Raw genomic sequence first — 18,869 nt, forward strand, 5'->3', positions numbered from 1 at the left:
GGTGTGGCAGGCCCTGTCCTGGGCGCCTCCGTGTGTGAGCTCGCTCAGTCCTGCAGCAACCTGGGAAGGAGGTGCTGCTACCGTCTCTGTTTCACAGGTGAGGAAAAATGGAGGTGCAGAGAGGTTAGGCTACCTGTCCAAGGTTGCACAGCTGGTAAGTGGCTGATTTGGGATTCACATTCAGCAGTCTGGCCCCCCAGACCTCATACCCTCACGACTGTTTTCTTGATGGCCTGGAAACCCTCTCCCCTTCCTACACTGCCATGGTCTGGGAGGACAGTGTTGGTGCCTCTCTCACTCGGTACCACATCCGGTGCCCGGCAGGAGGGGCCTGGTTTGCAGAAGTGGTTGTCCAGGTCTGTGGCACACGGGGCCAGGCCCACCTCAGTCTTCCGAGGGCGGCGCGGTCACTGGACGGAAGGGAGGGGCTCCTCCAGGGCTGCGGTGACCATGTGTGTTTTTGCAGTGCGGTCTCTTCAGGCTTTGTTACCACAATATGTTTATTTTTGGAGAATTACTATTCCCAGCTTGGCACCGCAGACCTCTTATTTGTCAGCCGAGTTCTTTCTGGTTTCTTCTGAAGTGCGTTGTGTGCCAACTCCACCGCTGCTATCTTTGTTTCTTTTCTAAAATCAGCACCCGAGTGGGCAGCTCTTTGTATTCACTCGCTTCTTCAACAAACACGGCTTCTGTGTAAGGACACTGTGCTGATTGCTCTGGGGACATCAAAGATGAAGTTGATGTGACCTTTGCCCTCCAGAGTCTTCCAGTCCACAAGTGACAAATAACATGCATGGAGGTGGCCGTAATGGCACATGGATGATGCTGTATGAGTGTTCCCACCAAAGTCATGGCAGGACTTCAGAGAGCTCTCAGGGAGGCCTTTCTAGAGGAGATGGTGGATAAATCAGCTCTAGCACAGAGATCCCAAAACAGTAGTCTGTCTCAGGTCCATCTTCAGATACAATTTTGTTTCCTGTCCCATAGCAGTGCAGATGCAGGTGGTACTAGGCTGGTGGGATGGCTCAACCTTGCAGGGTCATTCAGGGACCCGTTGTGCTCATTTCTTTGCTCCACCATCATCTACTGTCTTTAGCTGCAGGGTTGACGCTTGGTCATGGCTGCATTGATTTCCCTCCTCGTGGCAAGGGCAGAGAGACGGTGGAGGAATGCAGAGATGCTTTGAGACACAGATCCAGAGTGGCTCACCTATCCTGTTGGCCAGAACTTGGCCATTGGCCTCATCTACTTACAAAGGAGGCTGGGAAATGTAGTCTATAGCCAAGTGGCCAAGTGTCCAGCCTAAAGTTCAATGTGGAAGAAAGGGATAACAGGGGGATTGTTATCTCTATTTCAATGACTTGGGCCTGGGCATATGGACAGGGTATTGTTGGGATGGAAAAGAGGGGGAGGGCATTCCAGGTGGAGAAAATGGCAGAGGTGTGGGAAGGTGCGTGGTGGATCTGGAGAGAGGAGAGTGCCTCCCTGGGGTGTAGGATTTCTGTAGAGGGGGCTGTGACCCACGTTTGCAGAGAGATGGAGCAGGCTTCATCTCTTTAACAGGCTGCTCAGCCTTCACGTAGACTGTGATCCTTGTCACCTGCTATCCAAAAACAAATCTTCTTTAATCAACCACACAGGATGTGCGCATCATCGGCCTTACTCAGGAAATTTAATCTTGAACCGATAGTGATCTAGATTGTATCACAACCTTGGCTCCCCTGGGGTATGCTGCTTTCAACAGTGATTCTTGCGTCAAATGCTGGCCACCATTTGATACAAGTTCTGTAGAGGACTCTGTTAGCCCAGCCGCCTGGCAAAAGGCCTTCACTGTGCTGGAGCTTGTGTTAAGCCCTTGGAAGAAATGGCCACATGAAGAACACTTAGGTATATTTGAATAAAACATTAAGGCTGTTGCTTATTATATTGTTCATTGAATAATATGGTACTTTATATAAGAATCAAACAATTACATGTCAATTACATATCAGTAAAGCTGGGGGAAAAGCTTTAAAGATTTTGGATGCATTTATAGAGATGCTATGTGTGTGTCACAGACCCTGTTGAGGATTTTTCATTAAGCTCTCACATTGGTTTTTGGATTCAGAATACACATTTTGTAATAGTTATGTTACTGCTTTAGCTCATACCTTGTTTATCTTTTTGTCTTTTCCAAAACGACCATGTTGTCTTTCAGAATTTTCACAATTTCTGTTGGATTTTTGTGTGATTTACTAAACAAAGGAATTTTCTCATGCATAGGAATTTCCTTCTGCAATATGGAGTGCTAAAAACAAACAAACAAAAAAAAACATGAATAAAAAAGAGTCAACCAGATATATCTCTTATTATCAACCTGCTCTGTCCTTGCCATTCAACAAATGTTGATTGAGGCACTATTGGCAGGCACTGTGGAAGGTGCTGGAAATACAGAGAGAAGAGACACAGACCCAGACATCAAGGAGCTCACAGTCTGGGCAGGGCGTTGGGGTGTGGAGTGTGGGGTGGGTAGGAAAGTAACAGGCGTTTATGATGTAAGTGCACAAGAGACATAGGGCAAGATGCTATGGGGGCCGGAAGGGGGAAGACTGAAGGAAGCTTTCTGAAGGACCTGCATCTTGAAGGTTGAGAAAGGGTTAATCATGTGAGGAAGGAATAGAAGAATTTCCTGTTCCCAGGAAAGCGAGCAGAATGTACAAAGGCATGGAGAAATGAGAGGGGCTGGGCCCACATGGTTGGGGAACTCCAGCAGCTGCACAGGGCTCTGGTTTAGGGGCCGTGGGAACGCGGCTGGAGGGTAGTTGGTCACACGGTGGACCTCGTGGCCACCCTGGGGAGGGTGGTATTTGGCCTAAAAGACCTGTGCAGCCCCGGCACGTGATTAGATATGCATTTAAAACATATGAGCCTTGGCACTTCCCTGGCGGTCCAGTGGTTCGCACTCCAGTTCCACAGCAGGGGGCATGCATGGCTTTGATTCGTGGTGGGGAGCTAAGATTCCACATGCTTTGCAACACAGCCAAAAAAATTAAAAAAAAAATAAGCCTTGTGAACATACACTGCACAGGGAAGGGACCAAAAAGGGAAGCAGTTTCATTGTTTCAGATGAGAAATGATGTGACTTTATGTGAGGACACGGTGGACACAGAGGTGGAGAGAGATTCGAGGCACATGAAGGGGAAGGACCCAGGACACTTGCTGGCTGACTCGGGGATAAAGGAGAGACGCCTGTTAGGTGTCCGGTTGGCTGGCTACTCACGCAGTTGAGGACCCAGGACGAGGAGCAGGTGAGGTATGGGGCAGGCAGAGTCTGACCGTGGAAACGCTGAGATATGAGTCAGTGGGCCAGATGTGCAGGAGGAGGAGAGATTTAGGCGTTACCAACGTGCAGGCGCTGGTTAAAGACAGGAGTGTGTACAAAACTGGTGAGCCTGCAATGATGCAGCTGTGTGCTATCAGCTACTTTCACTCAGTTTAAAAAAATAATAAAAACGTTGATGGAAGCCCTCCTGCGGGCCTGGAACCTTCACACTTACTCATTCAGCCCATCTGGCCTGTGAAGGAGGAGATGACACCTGGTCTGACTGGAGAAAGGAGTTAAGTGGCTCAGCTGGTAAAGAATCCACCTGCCATGTGGGAGACTTGGGTTTGATCCCTAGGTTGGGACGATCCCCTGGAAGGGAACGGCTACCCACTCCAGTATTCTGGCCTGGAGAATCCCATGGACTGGGTCGCAAAGAGTCAGACACGACTGAGCGACTTTCTTTCGTTCACTCAGGTATCGTTATCAGCCTGGTTTTACAGTGAGGTTCAGGGGAGTGAAATGAAGTCAGCCTGCAAGCAGGGCGGTAGAGGGGGATTTGGAGCAGGTCTTCAGTGGCCTGATCTTCACCGCAACTGCCTTTCATGACATGGGTGACCTTTGAGCCGGAGATGCTTAGATGGGGTGAAGCAGGATGGTCACGGGGGTGGCATGAGTCAGGGGCATGAGGGCAACCTGCCCACGGCCTCGACCCACACTCATATACTGGGTTCTGCATCTGGTACACCTGGGGGAGATCCAGCTTCGTGATCTCCTGTGGACATTCGGAGAGGGCCTGGCACGCATTCTACCATCCTTGTTGGAGAGGCAGGCTCCCTGCCTCTCTTGGTCCTCCGCATCCCCTGCTGGATGGGCACATGTGTCCCTAGGGAGAGGAGAGGCTCAGCAGCATCAGGTTTTGAAAGGTGTGAGCAAGGACGTGGGAGGTGGGGCACAAAGGCAGGAGGCGGTACTTCCTTACCGACATTGATTTAGTACAAGTCTGGGGGAGCGGGCTGAAGGCATGCTCCTTCCCGCCTCCAAATAGGTCCAGGTCCCAACCACCAGTAAAGGGGTCTCAACCACTGGGTTTTGGCAGATGGAATTGTTAAGAAGCTTGAGATGAGGTCATCTTGGATTCAGGATGGGTTCAGTTCAGTTCAGTTGGTCAGTCATGTCTGACCCTTTGTGACCCCATGAACTGCAGCACACCAGGCCTCGCTGTCCATCACCAACTCCCAGAGCTTGCTCAAACTCATGTCCATTGAGTCGGTGATGCCATCCAGCCATCTTGACTTCTATCATTCCCTTCTCCTCCTGCCTTCAATCTTTCCCTGCATCAGGGTCTTTTCCAATGAGTCAGTTCTTCGCATGAGGTGGCCAAAGTATTGGAGTTTCAGCTTCAGCACCAGTCTTTCCAATGAATATTCAGGACTGAATTCCTTTAGGATGGACTGGTTGGATCTCCTTGCAGTCCACGGGGTGGGTACTCAATGCCATGACTTATGTCCTTATGAAAGAAAAGAGAGGGTGGTCTGACGACCTGGAGGAAGGTAGTGAGAGGCTGGGAGCAGAGATTGGAGTGATGCTGCCATGAGCCATGGGACACCTGGGCTCCCAGCAGCCGGAAGAGGCAGGAAGGATTCTCCCAAGAGCCTTTGGAGAGAGCACAGTCCTACCAACGTCTTGATTTTGACCCAATCAGTGAGACTGATTTCAGAGTTCTGGCCTCCAGAAGGCTGCGAGAATAAATTTCTGTAGTTGTAAGCCACCGAGGTTGTGCTGGTTGGTTGTGGGAGTCCTAGGAAGCTAACACAGCTGGCTAACAGGGCCAGCTGCCTGGGCCCCAGGCAGACATTACTAATCATTCTCAGTGTTCTTTCCCAGGGAGACTGATACTGCCTCCAGGATGACCTCAGGGCCCTCCATGCAGCTGCTGCCCTCTGGCTGGGGCTTGACAAGCTAGATGAAACCCACTGGCATCATGGATCCCGAGCCTACCACTGGGCACGGCGCTGGCAGTTCAGGAAAGTGGCCCAGAGTTTTGGCTTGTGTGTGAGTGTGGGGGATGCGGGCATTTCACTTGTGGAGCACTTACAGCTCTTGTCAGTCTCTGAACATCCGGGAGATGGTGATGGACAGGAAAGCCTGGCTGCTGCAGTCCACGGGGTTGCAAAGAGTCACACATGACTGAGCGACTGAGCTGACTGAACATCTGTCTGCTCAAGCCCACCTGGACTCTGCTTGCCAGCTGGGTCTCCTCCAGCTCCCCGGCGGCCGCTCTGCAGACAGCAGCCCACAGCAGCTAGGAGCTGTGGCTTCACCCCCGCAGGGTGATTAATTCAGCCACAAAGCATTAAGCAGTGAAAATCACCACTTGAGCCAACGTGATAAGGAAAACGCATGAGTGCCTAACTTTAAAGGCTGTGCATTCCTAAGGGGGCCTCCTTAACTCTTCCTGGAGTCATGGAAAAAGACCGCACTGAGGAGGTGTGACCTGGGAACCCGAGCTTGAAGGAGTGGAGATTATCCAGGTGTGGAGGGAGAAAGAAGTCATTCAGGCTGCAGCTGCCCCACCCTCCCCTCCACAGGGCATTTCTTAGCCTTCTGCCAAGGCTGACTGCTCACCAGGGGCCCTGTTTTCTGCTTTCCTTCCTTCCTTCTTCCCTTCCCCCATCTTTTTTCTTTTTTCATCCTCTCCCTCCAATTACTTGTATCAGAATCATTGCCTATACTCATAGACTCCGGGGCTGCACCCCAGTTCGGAGTTAAAGCCTCTGAGGATGCAGGACCTAGGTACCTGCATGTTTAACACCTTCCCCAGGGCTTCCCTGGTGGCTCAGATGGTAAAGTGTCTGCCCGCAATGTGGGAGACCTGGGTTCGATCCCTGGGTCGGGAAGATCCCCTGGAGCAGGAAATGGCAACTCACTCCAGTATTCTTGCCTGGAAAATTCCATGGACAGAGGAGCCTTGTTGGCCACAGTCCATGGAGTCACAAAGAGTCGGACTCGACTTCACTTTCACTTTCACCAGGTGAGTCTGAAGCACCATCACCTGGTAATGATTGACCTAAAGGTGCTCCCGACACAGCCCACCATGGCTGGCCTGATGCAGAGCAGGTATGTGTGCTTCAGGGCGGAGCCTCATTCTCAACTTGAAAAACTGGTTTCCACAAGGAAGCTGCTTGGCTCAGAACCATCCTGCGCTGTGGGCAGGTTCGGGCAAGCTGAGCCCAGGGGTGCGGCATCTGGGGATGGTCTTGGATTTGGTGAGAATGGCTTCACTACTCATTAGCAGCCCGACGGGCTTAAGCAAACTATTTTCTCATCTGTAAAGTGGGGCAACAATAGAACCAATTTTGGTGGATTGTTGAAAGGGTCACATGAGGGCACAATACCCACAGGACCGTTCCAAAAGCAGAGATTTTGTTTGTTTTTGTTATGTTTTGTTTTAAAATAATGGTGATAAAGAAAACAAACATATCATACCCAAAAGGGAGAAAGTCTGATTGAAATCATTATTACAAAGCCCAGTTGAAGCTTAGCTTTTTTGATCAAAGTGGTAAGAATAGGTCAAGTATGCTTGAAGGTCAGCAGTGATTCTCAGTAGATTAAGCATCAGAGCCACTGTGTTCAAAACATCAGTCCACCCTGGTTCCACCAGCTGCCACATCACCCCCACCCCCATTACAGTGAATCTCTAGGAGGTATCTGCATTAAAAAAAAAAAAAAGGGAAAACCTGCTTTCCTATGGCCTGGAGGTCCTTGTAGAAACATCTTCCCTGACTTCTGGAGATTCTGCTTTAGGGGGTTGGGGGTGAGTTCTGGAACTTGCATTTTTAAACAGGTGTTTCTTTTTTTTTTTAATTGAAATATATTTGGTTTCAGTTCAGTTCAGTCGCTCAGTCGTGTCCGACTCTTTGCGACCCCATGAACTGCAGCACGCCGGGCCTCCGTGTCCATCACCAACTCCCAGAGTGCACCCAAACCCATGTCCAGGGTCCCTGGGAAAGAGGCCGTTCACTCCTCACATGCATCACGGCCATGGGTCTGGGCAGCTGTTGCTGGCAGCATGGCTAAATCCCTCCAGATGGGGTTAATAGACGGAAGAGGGGTATGAGTTTCAGGACAGTGGCCATGGCTACCAGTTTCCACATTATCTGTCAGGCCCTGTCTGATCCTTGACCTCTGCTAGCTGCCCCTCCTCACAGCTGGAAGCCACAAAACCCATCCCACCTGAGTCCTCTGCCAGGGCTCACCCTGGGCAGGGTTGGGGTGGGGAAGGCTCGAGGAAACATCAGCTCAAGCGTGTGTGTCAACAGCAAGAACAACAGCAAGCATTCCTGGCTGCAAATCCAGCCAAGCCTGTGCTAAATCCCTGAAACTGACTTCTGGACTTTGTCCTGGGTCTGCAAAGTGACTGGGTTAACAGACAGGTGACTGCACGAGTGCCCAGCTCCTGCGCGAAGTCTTCACCCGGAACGCAGCTCCCCCTCTCAGGTGCGGCCCTGCCTTTCACTCAGGCACAAGTCTCTCTTCAGGCTTTGACCCCGTGGCTGCCCCTTTATAATTAACAGTTCCAAGTTCTATCCCGCTCCCAGGGTCTCCCTCACGTTAGTTTTGCGCTGGCGTTCTTCACACAAAAAAACTGAAGCCACCTTGATAAACTGCCTGAAGTCACACAGCCTTATGGCTGAACCAGAGGCCAACCACACGGTTCTAACTCTGGCTGCACACTGCGAGTGTGAACCCTGCCTTCTTCAGAGGCCTGGCAGGCTTTGTTTTTTGTTGTTTAATCAGGCTGCCTCCTACCAAACGGCCCTCTTCAAGACCCACACACTTGCCCAGCGTTTACATTTGCAACCCTGTTTGAGGGTTAGCCCTTCATAATAGCAGCATAGAGTCCTCTGAAGTTAATACAGAAGCTGGGCTAGAAACACAGAGTGAGAGCACTGGCCTAAAGCAGTCGAGGAAAGAAAGTGGGAAACAGGGGCCCCACCCTAGTTCAGTTCAGTCGTGTCTGACTCTTTGTGACCCCATGGACTGCAGCGCGCCAGGCCTTCCTGTCCATCACCAACTCCCAGAGTTTACTCAAACTCATGTCCATTGAGTCAATGATGCCATCCAACCATCTCATCCTCTGTCGTCCCCTTCCCCTCCCACCTTCAATCTTTCCCAGCATCAGGGTCTTTTCCAATGAGTCGGTTCTTCACATGAGGTGGCCAAAGTATTGGAGTTTCAGCTTCAGCATCAGTCCTTCCAATGAATATTCAGGACTCATCTCCTTTAGGATGGACTGGTTGGATTTCCTTGCAGTCCAAGGGACTCTCAAGGGTCTTCTCCAACACCACCCTTAAGACCTCTCAGCTGAGGGCTGTGCCCCCCTCCCTCCCATGGTGCTAGGCAACCCACGCCCCCACACTGAGCCCTCTGCCCTCCCCACCCTGGCCTGGCTTCCTGCCTATCTCTCTACCAGCAGGAGGGCTGCAGGAAGGAAGCCCAGTCTCCCCCAACAAGTTCAGCAGGAGATGGGCTAAATGCTCCTGAAAAAATGGGAGCCTGGCTAGGCCCCTGGCTCCCACTGTTGACCTCTGCTGTCAGTACAGGCTGTCTTGAGATTCAGCCCACAAGCTCTGACCTGAGGCCTCCCAGTTCCTCACTGTGGGCTCCTTCTCAGACCTCTCAGCTTTGCCTTTTAGAAACCCTGTTCCATCCCACAAGGCTTGTAGCTCTTGTCCGAATCTTCCTCTTCTCACTTCAGCTGAGGAAGGACACAACTGCGCCCCCCTGAGGGAGGCTGTTTGCTCTCACACCTACAAGTCTCTAACTTGGCTTTGGCGTACCTCACTCTAGAAAAGAGCACCTCTGGCCTTCTAAGGACATACTAGCCAACCATGCCTTGTTTCCGGCCCTCACTTCTAAGCTCTGTAAAGCTACTCTTGCCAGAATCCCTGGGGAGGAGGGCTCCTCTGCTGTGAGGCACTGCACTCTTCTCGCCCCGGACTGTTTCCCCTTGAACAGAGGACCTCACACTCATTACCAAATTGCTTTGTTACTGACGTTCAATGGTGTCTTGGAGATGCCGGTTCTCCAGCCTTCCTCCCAGGCCCCTCTGCTCTCTCAGGGGCCATGTTCCCCACCGAGCTCCTTCACACTCAGGGGTTCACTGCACTGCTCCCTGCATTCCAGCAGGGCTGGGATGAAAGAGGTTTGAAGAAAGCTAAGTTCACCCAGTTCTCAGGCATGTTTAGGCCCATCCAGGAGTCCAGTAGACAGACTCGCCAGGTCTATTTATAAGGGAGCCAGGGGGGTCTCCTGAAAAGAATCCAGAAATTGTTTCATTCCCGCATCACAATCGACCAACAGATCGACCTCAACACACAGTTGTGAGCATTCTTGTAGGCACTGGGGGAGGGGCGGGGGGCGGTCAGAGGGAACTAAACTAAACAGATAAAATTTTGATGTCTGTGGAAATACGCATAAACAAGATCAACAAGTAAGCTATGATGCGAGAAACACTGAGGAGAAAAATTAAGCAGGTGTGGAGGTAAAAGTGTGTGTGTGTGTGTGTGTCTGTGTACAGGTGCTGGCATCTGAGATGGTGTAATCACTGAGACTTCGAGCAAAGACTGAAGAGGGGGTGGGTGGCCATATGCAGGGAGAATATTCCAGACTGAGGGAACAGCAAGTGCAAGGGGCCTGAGAGGACAGCAGATCCTTTGCCTGAGGACTGGAGGAGCAGCGGGAATAAGGACAAGCAGCCCAGAGTCAGGGTCAGAGCATCACCGGGGTTTGTGGGGGGTGGTGGTTATGTTAAGCCTGAGACCACAGGGCTTTGGGAGGACTTGGGTTTTCCTCTGAGGTGGGAAGACGAGGTTTCCGCAGAGCACTGCCTGGGGGATGGTTTACTCAGGCTACTGTGTTGAGACTGGGCTGAAGGGTAGAAACAGGAGGATCAGTTGGGAGGCTGTGGCAATAACCCAGGCAAGAGACAGTGGTGGCTGGGTCTGGGCTGGGGACACTGGAGGTGATGAGAAGTGGTTAGAATCTACCTGGGAGCTGAGGGTCGTGCCACCAGAACGATAATGCCTGGGCCCACAGGCTGGATGATCCAGTCTCTGGGTACCGATCCGTGTCTACTTGGATCGTGTCTTCAGATTGCCCAGTCTGGGTGGACTAGAGGTTTTGCTTTCCCCTGAAACAAACTGATATTCTCCAAGTCAGTCATTATGGAAAGACGCTAATATGGGGTAGGACTGGAGACAGGTTTGGACTGGGGCTAGGGTCCATGGGGCTTGCCTCTGCAGGTGTGGAGGTGCTCGGGACATTCCTGGTGATGATGGGGTGGTGGTGATGGTGGTGGTGGGGATGGGGCTGAGTTAGCCCTGCTGTAGTCGGGGCCTGGCCTGCTGTGGGTTTTGTTGGTTTTCATCTTTACCTGCTTGTGGAACATGTATTCTTTCAATGCAGACATCGATGCCGTTGCCAGTGGGCCTTGGCCCCGGTGGGTCAGAGCTGGAGCCATGATTCTTGGGTGGGCCTCAGGACCCAGGCATGGCTCTGAGTCTGGGTGGTCGCTGGTGGGCAGGAATGAGGAGGGGAGAGCCATGGAAACCCCGGGGCCGCAGAGGTCTAGTTCAAGAAGTGAGTTCATATGAGTGAGCAAGCTCAAGCGCTCTTGGGCTGTGTCTGAGAGGAGCTGGGGTTCCCCAGGAGGCGGGGAGACGCAGGCCAAGCAGGCCGGTCTGGTGACTCGCTGTCACGCTCCTTTCCACTCCAGACTCCTGCTGCCTGGGAAGCGTGCCTTCTAGTCAGCTGACTCCTGTGTCTCCCCAGGCCAGCCTGCTGTCTGGTACCCACAGCTCTAGGCACCCTGGCTTCTGGCATTTGAGCTCTCAGACCCGGCATGTTCTCCCTTGCTGCCCCATCTCCCTCCCGCTCTCAGTCTCCGGGGCGATGACCCCCTACCCCCCAGCCAGCCGCCCTGCCAGAGCCTGCAAGGCAGCCCAGTTCCCGCCACACCCAATTAATCATCGACTCTGAGTGTCACCTCCTAAACACCACTCAACCCCCGTGCCTTTCTTTCCGCCCTCGCAGCAGTCCTGGCCACAGTTCTGGGGGGGCCCTGACAGGTCACTCTCCAGGTCATGTCCTCCTCACCCCAGGGTCCCCAGAGGGCCTCTGGAGTCGGGTCTCCATCTGCTCTCCCTGGGTCTGTGGCTGCCCCCACCCTGGGGACTGCAGGGCACACGAGGCCTGGCCACCTGTCCAGCCTCTCTGAGCACTGCGGAAGTGGGGAGGGTGGAGTCTGTGCCCAGCATCGTCTTCTCCTTGGGCTATGCCCAGCGTAGGAGGAATCTCCGCCTCCCTATAGCCCTTGTAGCTCAATAGGTGAAGAATCCACCTGCAGTGCAGGACACCCGGGTTCGATTCCTGGGCTGAGAAGACCCCCTGGAGGAGGGCATGGCAACCTACTCCAGTACTCTTGCCTGGAGAATCCCCATGGACAGAGGAGCCTGGTGGCTACAGTCCATGGGGTTGCAAAGAGTCGGACACGACTGAAAGACTACACTTTCACTTTTAAGGGAACTGTAAGGAAGGAAGAAGCAGCCCTCATCCGTCCTACCGCCACCCTGTTGACCCTGTTCTCCTGGGGCTGGAAGGGGCTCTTTGTGACCCAGGAGGAAGAATCTGGCACCCTCAGCCAGGTGTCTCCCTGTTTGTCCTGCAGAAACATGCATTCAGTGCGTTTGCCAGTGTTTATTGACTAGGTTCAGAGAAGGCAATGGCACCCCACTCCAGTACTCTTGCCTGGAAAATCCCAGGGACGGGGGAGCCTGGTGGGCTGCTGTCTATGGGGTCGCACAGAGATGGACATGACTGAAGTGACTTAGCAGCAGCAGCAGCAGCAGCATTGACTAGGTTGGGCTTCATTGTGGGAAGGCGGAAGCCTGTGGTTTTAGGTAGTAAGAATCCAGTTTGGGGGGAATCCTTAGAAGGCCCACTCCCTCTAGAGTACTATTTACTATTCCCCTAAGTGAAGTGAAAGTCCCTAAGTTGTGTCTGACTCTTTGTGACCCCACGGACTATAGCCCCCCAGACTCCTCTGTCCATGGGGATTCTCCAGGCAGGAATACTGGAGTGGGTTGCTGTTCCCTTCTCCAAGGGATCTTCCCAGCCCAGGGATCAAACCCAGATCTCCCGCACTGCAGGCAGATTCTTGACCATCTGAAACACCAGGGTTCTCCTAAAACCCTCGCCAAACCAGGGTCTTTCACACCTGCGTGCTTCAGCTTCTGCTCTTCCCTCCCTGAAATGGCTCATCCTTCTTGTGGCAAATTCCTCTCTTGTTCCCAGGCTCCCTCAGGCTCTGCATCAGCCATGGGGTCTCCGCAACCCGCTCCTACCCTCCAGTGCTCCTTCCCCAGTTTCCCCCCCGCCCCCACGGGTGCCTTCTTCTAGTCTCTCAAGTACCTAAATCTACTGCAGTGTTTGTGCCTAATCCACTCCCTTGCTTCCTTTTCATTTTTGTATCCCTGGCTCCTAGCACAGAGTCTGGTCTACAGTATTTTGCTTGGTAAAAGTCTGCTGAAGGTAATTCAGTTCAACATAGTGTATTCCATGTATATGATGTTCTAGGCACTATAAGGCAAGCATTGGGATACAAGATGAAGTTGGGGACCCTTTAAAGGTGTGCAGTCTATTGGAAAAGTGCACACTCTTGCCATTAAGTCATTATCAAGTGATATGGTAAGTCTCACATTAAATCTATGAAGAATGCAGCTCCTGGGTAGAGAAGTACTGGATCTGGAGTAAAGATTGGATTTAAATCTGCCAACAGAAAATGGTCACTTGCCATTTGCCTCTACAAAGACGAAGTCACTAGCCACTGTGTTCTCTGACTTTTAACACAGCCACCCCACTCCAGTACTCTTGCCTGGAAAATCCCATGGATGGAAGAGCCTGGTGGGCTGCAGTCCATGGGGTCGCTAAGAGTCGGGCACGACTGAGCGACTTCACTTTCACTTTTCACTCTCATGCACTGGAGATGGAAATAGCAACTCACTCCATTCTTCTTGCTTGGAGAATCCCAGGGACGGGGGAGCCTGGTGGGCTGCTGTCTATGGGGTCGCACAGAGTTGGACACGACTGAAGCGACTTAGCAGCAGCAGCAAGAAGAGTTTAGGGTGGAGATTAGGAATGAGACGCTCTCTGCTTTGGGAAATACTGGCAGAGCAGGTTTTCAAATAGATATTTTCAGAAGATTTTATGAACCCTAAAACTTGAATCTTCTCATATCTAGAGAAGCACTAAAATCATTCTTAGAGACATCTGCTCCTCGTGACAGCAAGTTTCTGCCAAAATGAGTGCTTGATTGCATGTATAGTCCCTTCACCAAAATCGAATATATACTGACCCCACCACTGCCTCTTTGGAGCAGTTCCTCTGGATATCTGAGATGCTGTCTCTCAGGCTGTAGTCCTCATTTTGCCCCAAATAAAATTTAACTCACAAATCTCACATGGTGCATAATTTTTTCAGTCAACAAATTCTAGCCCCATAATCCACTAGCCTCTGTTTTCATAGTTGTAAAATGGGAATAATAGTACCTGTCTCCATAGGTGAAGGATAAAATGAGATGATACAAGTTAAAACATCCTGCATAGTCCTGAGTTTCCCCAGGTGGCTCAGAATCTGCCTGCTAATGTAGGAGACACAGGACATGCGGGTTTGACCCCTGGGTTGGGAAGATCCCCTGGTGTAGGAAATGGCAAACCATTTCCATATTCTAGTCTGGAAATTTCCATGGACAGAGGAACCTGACGGGCTGCAGCCCATGGGGTTGCAGAGAGTCAGACGCAACTGAACGTGTGTGCACACACACACAGAGTTACTGGGCACGATACACATCCAGTTAACATTTGTAGAATTGTCCCTGCTTCTAGAAGCTTTAGTTTTGCCTGGGGCTGTTGTGCAGACTTTGCAGAGGGGTGACACTGGGCCTAGATTCAGAGAAGTGCAGAGCGAAAGTCGCTCAGTTGCGTCTGACTGTTTGCGACCCCATGGACTTTACAGTCCGTGGAATTCTCCAGGCCAGAATACTGGAGCGGGTAGCCGTTCCCTTCTCCAGGGGATCTTCCCAACCCAGGGATCAAACCCAGGTCTCCTGCATTGCAGGTGGATTCTTTACCAGCTGAGCTATCAAGATGGAGGCTGTAAAATGCATTTCTGGACAGAGGTCTTGGAGCTTAGGTTTGTGACCTGGGGATGCCATGGCAAGGCAGCTTCTCGAGGAGCTGCAGGAACCAGGAGATCTGTGGGCATGTGTCCCCCGCCCGCCCCAGAGCTGCTAAGCTGGGCCCAGGCCCAAAGGGCTCTGTTTTGTCCTAGGCAGTGGGAGCTTGCTGCAGAAGGACAGGCCCAGACAGGCCCTGGGTGCTGGGGCTTGCACCCTGCTGTTTCCTGGGGGCAGCTCACAGCCCTGCCAGCCCCTCCTCATCCTCCTCTCTGCAGTGAGGCCCAGGGACTCTCAGCCCAGATTTCTAGAGTGACTGTCAGCTGGGAGTCAAGATGCTTCTTTCTTGGGGCTTTGGTTTAAGTGCAGCCCCTGAAGCAGAGAATTCCTGCTTCAAGTGGCAGATCTAGAGGTTGAGCAGCCTCCAGAGAAATCCTAGTCCTCGGAGTCCATCCTAAAAGAAATCAGTCCTGAATATTCATTGGAAGGACTGATGCTGAAGCTGAAACTCCAATACTTTGGCCACCTGATGCGCAGAACTGACTCACTGGAAAATACCATGGTGCTGGGAAAGATTGAAGGCAGGAGAAGGGGATGACAGAGGATGAGATGGTTGGATGGCACCACTGACTTGATGGACATGACTTTGAGTAAACTCCGGGAGTTGGTGATGGACAGGGAGGCCTGGCGTGCTGCAGTCCATGGGGTTGCAAAGAGTTGGACACGACTGAGCAAGTGAACTGAACTGAACTGAGTTTATAATCTTGGGCCTGTGGTCTGACCTCTTTAAGCCTAGCTCCTTCCTCCGTGAAATGAGGATAACAATTCCAAGCTCCAGGGCAGCTATCAGGATTGAGTAAGGGAAGTTGTGCTTTCTTTCTTTGTGCATTGAAGACTTTTGTACTTGGTATTAATTATGCAAGGTGCTGTGGGGAAGGTTACAGAAAGCACCTGGAGACTCACTTGGATCCAATCAATCACAGGGTCCTAGAGAATCCACTGCTTCTCAAACTTTGCTGTTCAAGTCACCCAGGGATCTATAAAAGGCAGATTTTGATCCAGTGGGCCTGGGGCGGCAGCTGTGAACCTGCCTTTCTAACAAGCTCTTGGGTGATCCCACACCATCCTCCAGGGCCAGGACAAGGCACATACCTTCCCCTCCGCAGGGCCCTGGCTGCTCTCCTGATGTTCCTGGCACCTCCAGCCTTTACCAGCTCCTTGCAGGCTGCTCACTCTGGTCGGATGAATCTTCCTGAAATAGAAGAGAAAATTTCTGATGTACAGCCAAGAACCATCCCAGGAGCTGCTGCTTTCGTGGGAGAGGGGAGGGAGGGCATAGTCGGCTCAAGAAAGGATGGCTTTTAAGTCAGCAAAATGTCCTAGAGGCTGCTTGGCATGTGGGTGGTGAGTCACCCAGGGCTTATTTCAAAGAGGACTGTGAGGGGGATGAGGCTTGGCAAGAAAGGAGGCTGCTCCAGAACACCACCTTCCTTGGGTGGGGGATGCTTGCTGTCAGGCTCCTCCCTGGACTCAGTTTCTCTGTTGCAAAGTGGCAGGTGCCTGGAAGCCCTGGCTGATGACAGTGAGGAGCGCCTGCTTGGGAAGGAGACCAGATGAGGGGCCCAGAGCCATCGCCTCCGCACCATCTCTGTGCAGCTCCAGTGTCTGTGGGGAGGAGGAGGAGGAGGGCGAAGCCGTGGCTACACAGACATACAGAGAGATCAAGTCCTGCTTCGAAGAGCTGGCAGCTGTCTCCACAATGTGCCTGGGAGATGCTCTAGAGGAAAAGGGAAAATGGGCAGAATCACTGAGGGCTGGGTGAGGGGCCCCTAGCATTGAGGGGGGTGGATGCCACTGGGTTCTCTGAAGAGCCAAAACAGACTCCAAGTTAGATCTGTTTTTTTTTCCCCCCTTACTTTAAGGTTTGCTTTTCGTTGCCTTTGTTGTTATAATCATACGTAATGGCCTGCCTCAGGGAACCCTGCCCCCCTGCCTGAATGTTAAACTAAAGAGCCTTTGTTCAGCTCTCAGGGAGACAATTTGAGCCTGCCCACCTGGGAATGGTTGCTGAAAAGAAGAAATTAATATTAATACGACCCCTCCCTGATGCTGGCCAAGCCACCTGATGCTGGCCAAGCCAGGCAAAATTAACGGTCTTTTTTTTTTTTTTTTAAACTTTACTTCCTTACCTCCTCCCTCTCTGTTCTGGCATCCAGACCCCAAAAGATGGTTTGTTTTGGGGACACTAATCTGCCATCTTCTCAGTCTTCTGTCTTTCCAAATAAAGTCACTATTCCCTGCCTCAGGCCTTGACCCCCTGGCCTGTTGTGTGGCAAGCAGAGCCATCCTGGGCTCAGTAACAACTCAGGTGGGAGGACTTCCTGGGTTTTCTGATAGTCATAGCATCAGCCAACAAGCAGCTCTGCGCTGGTTTCACATGGTTCTAATGTCAAGAAATATAAAGTTGAGATTACTAAATTGTGCTAAACTGGAGAAATGGTGCGCTGGCAGGATCTGGAGCTATGGGGTTTTGGCCACCAGGGGTTGCGTTAGGGGAGCCCTAAAGCCAGATACTAAGAGCAGATGGGGAGGAGTGTCATTTTTAAGCTGATGAATGAGAAAATGCAAACAGTAATTTCTGCACGTAAACCACCTTCAAGAAGACATTGGGCCCCCTGTGAGCTTTATCCACATTTGCATAAAGTATTGCATAAAAAAGATGATTGACGTGAGCCTTGCTGGCCTGTTAGCTAAACACAGATGTGTGTTTGCAGCTGTGGTTACCCTTGTTGGACTGTCAGGAGGAAACTGTATATTGTGCATTAACAAGCAACTGATTAAATAGAGGAAGCTGGCTGCCCGTTTGTGGTGGCTCTGATTCCACTTTGAGAGCATAGACCTGAGAGAAGGAAATGTTTTAAAACTTGAGAGGGCCCGAAATTAAAAAAAAAAAAAAAAAAAAACAACTCTCATAATATTCTTCTTTCATTTATTTATTAATCTACTTTCAGAAAGTGAGGCAACTTATAATTAAAAACACCTATGTAAACTGGGCAGCTTTAAATATGTCAGAAACAGCAGCAACTACAGAGGAAGTAGAAAGTTCTGCCTAGAACCTAAGGCAAATAGCATTAGGCACTAAATGTAGATCTGATGCTCTCTTGTCTTGCTTTCTTCACTTTCCTATATAAGATACTCTGAAGAAGTTGCGTTTCTCATGACTCTCATCAAATGAGTTATGAAACTGTTACAGTGAAAAGCCGATGTTGACTCCATGTTGGATCTGTTTATTTGACTTTAAACTTTACTTTTCATTGCTTTTGTTGTTATAATCATACATAGTGGCCTGTCTCAGAGAACCCTGCCTCTCTGCCTGACTGTTAAACTAATGTGCTTCTGTTCAGCTCACAGGGAGATAACCTGACCCTGCCCACCTGTGAATGGTGGCAAGAAATAAGAAACTAACACATCCCTCCCTGAAGGCTGGTCATTCCAGGAGATGTTTTGCAAGACTGATTGCCCTTTTTACTTTACTTCATCACCATCTCTCCCTCTCTATTCTGCCTTTTTTACTTAACTTCCTCATCATTTCTCTTTCTGGTTCTATAAAAGAACCTGGCATCCAGACCCGAACAAGATGGTTATTTTGAGACATTAGTCTGCCATCTTCTTGGTCAGCTGGCTTTCTGAATAAAGTCATATTCCTTGCCTCAGCACATTGTCTCCTATTTTACTGGCCTGTTGTGCAGCGAGCAGAGCAAGCTTGGACTTGATAACAAAATATTTCCCCAGGAACTCAAAGCTGAAGCCTGGGTCAGCTTTCAGCAGCTTTCAGAGCCCAGAGAACACTCAGGACCATGTTTTTGGCCCTGTGGCCCCTGCTCTGCTGCCCTCTGCTCACTTTGGAAGGTTACTGCTCACTCCCCATGTTTGTCCTGGACCCCAGGCCTTGACACGGTGTATGTCTGGGCCTCAGTTCACAGGGTTGGTGTCCAGTGGAGAGGCAGCCTTGGTAAGTATGGTGAGGCTAGGTCCTGAGGACTGGCTCTCAGCTTGTATGCCCACCTGGCCAGATTTCCCTCTAAACACCCTTCTGAATTGGGGGTGTGGGACCAGCAGGGTCAGGAGAAGTCAAGAGTGGGAGAAACAGGAGGTGGAGAGCGGGCAGGTCCAGGAAGTGACCTGGTGAGAGTTGATCCTCACACTCATGCAGCACTGGGTCTCCAATTACTGTGCTGGGTGACAGGACTGAACACAAGGAAAAAATCACGTGTGGAGCTTGGCACAGGGTCATGGCTTGGGTTAAAGGGGCAGGTCCACCCTATTGGCTCC

General features: G+C 51.2%; 1 long non-coding RNA gene across 1 annotated transcript; it reads right to left on the reverse strand.

Annotated features, from left to right (window-relative positions):
- Nucleotides 1-1,396: 1,396 nt before the first annotated feature.
- Nucleotides 1,397-16,618, reverse strand: LOC112579125. Its single transcript, XR_006544840.2, has 3 exons — nucleotides 15,690-16,618; nucleotides 2,151-2,287; nucleotides 1,397-1,600 (listed from the first exon to the last, which is right to left on the reverse strand). It is a non-coding gene; the product is annotated as an uncharacterized LOC112579125 (long non-coding RNA).
- Between the last annotated feature and the right edge of the window lie 2,251 nt (nucleotides 16,619-18,869).

The sequence above is a fragment of the Bubalus bubalis genome, chromosome 15 (genome assembly GCF_019923935.1).
Source record: "Bubalus bubalis isolate 160015118507 breed Murrah chromosome 15, NDDB_SH_1, whole genome shotgun sequence".
NCBI lineage: Eukaryota > Metazoa > Chordata > Mammalia > Artiodactyla > Bovidae > Bubalus > Bubalus bubalis.